The sequence below is a fragment of the Branchiostoma floridae genome, chromosome 7 (assembly GCF_000003815.2).
Source record: "Branchiostoma floridae strain S238N-H82 chromosome 7, Bfl_VNyyK, whole genome shotgun sequence".
NCBI lineage: Eukaryota > Metazoa > Chordata > Leptocardii > Amphioxiformes > Branchiostomatidae > Branchiostoma > Branchiostoma floridae.
Window position 1 is genome coordinate 19,426,722 of NC_049985.1, and position 3,368 is coordinate 19,430,089.

The window sequence follows — 3,368 nt, forward strand, 5'->3', positions numbered from 1 at the left end:
GGAAAAGGCATAATGGCAACTTGATGGCGAGAAAGAGACATCTTTCCCCCAGACTATGGTGCCTGTCCCCGGCGCCTTGGCCAGGGGCATGGCTGGGGACCCATGGCGGGCGCACATCTCGTCGCCGCTCTTAAGGGCCCTTAAAAAACCCTGGGTCCCATTGGAATGCATTGCGCCAGGGTTTTTTACACCTATTTTTTTTATACCAAGAAAGTACCGCCGGCTTTTAGCACCAGGACACGCCCGTCGGTCGTCATCATCGATCTAGCGCGAAAGACCCGGCCTCTGGTGGCCGCTGACCGCCTGAGGCGGTGAAAACGGGCCCTCACCTGTCCAGGGCTATGACGTCATCGTGGCCTCGGAGCCACGTGAAGGTATAATGGCAACTTATGGCGAGAAAGAGACATCTTTCCCCCAGACTATGGTGCCTGTCCCCGGCGCCTTGGCCAGGGGCATGGCTGGGGACCCATGGCGGGCGCACATCTCGTCGCCGCTCTTAAGGGCCCTTAAAAAACCCTGGGTCCCATTGGAATGCATTGCGCCAGGGTTTTCTACACCTATTTTGTTTATACCAAGAAAGTACCGCCGGCTTTTAGCACCAGGACACGCCCGTCGGTCGTCATCATCGATCTAGCGCGAAAGACCCGGCCTCTGGTGGCCGCTGACCGCCTGAGGCGGTGAAAACGGGCCCTCACCTGTCCAGGGCTATGACGTCATCGTGGCCTCGGAGCCACGGAAAGGTATAATGGCAACTTATGGCGAGAAAGAGACATCTTTCCCCCAGACTATGGTGCCTGTCCCCGGCGCCTTGGCCAGGGGCATGGCTGGGGACCCATGGCGGGCGCACATCTCGTCGCCGCTCTTAAGGGCCCATTAAAAAACCCTGGGTCCCATTGGAATGCATTGCGCCAGGGTTTTTTTACACCTATTTTTATTATACCAAGAAAGTACCGCCAGCTTTTAGCACCAGGACACGCCCGTCGGTCGTCATCATCGATCTAGCGCGAAAGACCCGGCCTCTGGTGGCCGCTGACCGCCTGAGGCGGTGAAAACGGGCCCTCACCTGTCCAGGGCTATGACGTCATCGTGGCCTCGGAGCCACGGAAAGGTATAATGGCAACTTATGGCGAGAAAGAGACATCACAAATGAGTCACATGACTATATGACACCATAAGAACGCACACCAATTCCTTGTTTTTCAAAGCAGCAGAATAGAGGCGAACTACTACCCGGATGTTACCTAGGCTACTACCATGCGGGGGTAATGTGGACATTCAGCCGACTCACCGAGGCAATCAGCTGTAAAGGTCACGCGCATTGATACAATTATTGAATGAATGGACGAACATGCACCGCAATCTGTCACATGCGGCCTGAAAGTTGACTCACTATACTACCATATAGCAAAGTTCATTCCCTGCTGTCTTTCACGTAACAATGTTTGCATACGCTTCAAGATTTCGGTCGCACTTCTTTTTTACCTTTGCGTCATAGACCACCGGGGTCGCGTAGAAGTACTGTGTTCTTTGGCCTTGACGCGAAAATACATTATCTGGGTAATCAGGTGATAATGCCGCTTTACCAGGAAGTTCTCGACCGATATATCGGAAAAAATTTCGGTGCCCAATCCCAAACTAATGTTAAAACCTATGATATTACCAATACCTTCTGAGATTACCAATTCTGATACTATGGACATAAAGCAACGTCTGCACAGTATATACAGTCAAACCTGTCTATAGCGGCCACTCAAAGGACCATACAAATGTGGCCACTATAGACAGGTGGCCTCTGTATAGAGGTGGCAACTTGTAGAGAAAATACCCAAGGGACTGACAAAAATTGGCCACTATGGACAGGTGGAGGTGGCCCCTAATATAGGTTTGACTACATATTTCTCCTCACAGTTGGTACCAGCACATTACAGTCGTAACTTCAGCATCGTAAACAAATTTAGCATGCACATGCATTCGTTTTAAAACACAATTATGTTTTTGTTTCTTTATATATTTTTTTCGGCCAATGAGTAATTTATGCTCAATTCTAATACAGCTAAGAAGAACCTGGAATCACTTTTTTTAGTCTCTGGAATGATAAGAGTTAAGTGTAATAATTTTAGATTAGGGATGGGTACCGGGACAGTGTACCAGTTTTTTCTTATTGGACCGGTCCAGAAAAATCGGACCTCAAAAAATTTGGCGGACCGGATGTTGGCTCTATTGGAAAATGGACAGATTATCTGATTAGGCATTCAAACGTTTCGGGGCTTACCGGTCGAAGAAAAATAACAAGGGCGAAGTAGTGTGTAGAGTCTATAGTTATTTCTAACAAGTTCTACAGTCAATAGTTCAGACTGAGGCAGTTAGCCTTGTATTCTTTTAAAACTCCAGTGGGAGTCGAATACTCCACAAAACAGATTTCTTTGTTGCGAAATGGACCATTGTTTTGATTATCGTCCATTCACAAGTTCTCACATACTGAATCAGGTCCAGGTTCAGGTCCGGACCTGATCCTCTGGACCTGAACCGGACCTGAATTTTCTGTACGGCACCCACTTCCTAATTTAGATGTCTTACGCCAACCCTGAGACTTCTACCAACACAAGGATCTAGAAAGACCTTCCAAGACTATAATATTAAATAAAAGATGACATAAGACTTGTATTGAAAGATGCAGAAACCCGTAGTTTACTTTTATTTGTCATATTGTACAACATTCGAGTGAAGACAGAATAATACTCACGGATATCTTACAGTGTTGGCAACAGAAGTTCGTTTTTGTAAACGCTTTTCAAAACATTTTAACTACTTGAGAAGAAAAAAACTTCAACATAACATCACGTTCCAAGAAATTAGTCATTTCGTTTTACTTTTGTATATTTTTCTAGTTAAACAATATATTTCAAACGACAGGTAACATATGTAAAACATTGTATTTCTTTTATGGAATATGGAAAAAGAACGCTAACAGAGCATAAACCCCTGAAATCATTTAAGTTTACCCCCACAACATCCAGGTGGCGTACTTTAATGTATGTGTGAAAGAACAGTTTTATTTTCACTTATATGTGTAACATTTCTGAGCTGAACAACCCATCTACAACTGGTCTGTTTGGAAACGTCGAACGAAATCAACAGTATATAACTGTAAGAGTCATCTTACGCAAATCATCTTTAGTGAGCATCACTTTGTATCCTTGTAAAACTCTTCTTGATGTATTGTCATCATTACCTGGAGGTATTGTTTTTTATAATTCACATATCATTACATTGGTCTTCGTCACAGTTTAAAGGCATGACAATTTCATTCATCCCTTTTCACTTCTCCTGCACTATGCCTTTGTCACATCATTGCCATGCTGTCGGAA

General features: G+C 45.2%; 1 protein-coding gene across 1 annotated transcript in view; it reads right to left on the reverse strand.

Annotated features, from left to right (window-relative positions):
* The window catches only part of LOC118418964 (UDP-glucuronosyltransferase 2A1-like), a 90,362-nt gene that overhangs the window by 65,892 nt on the left and 21,102 nt on the right, over positions 1–3,368 (reverse strand). The window lies entirely within an intron of this gene.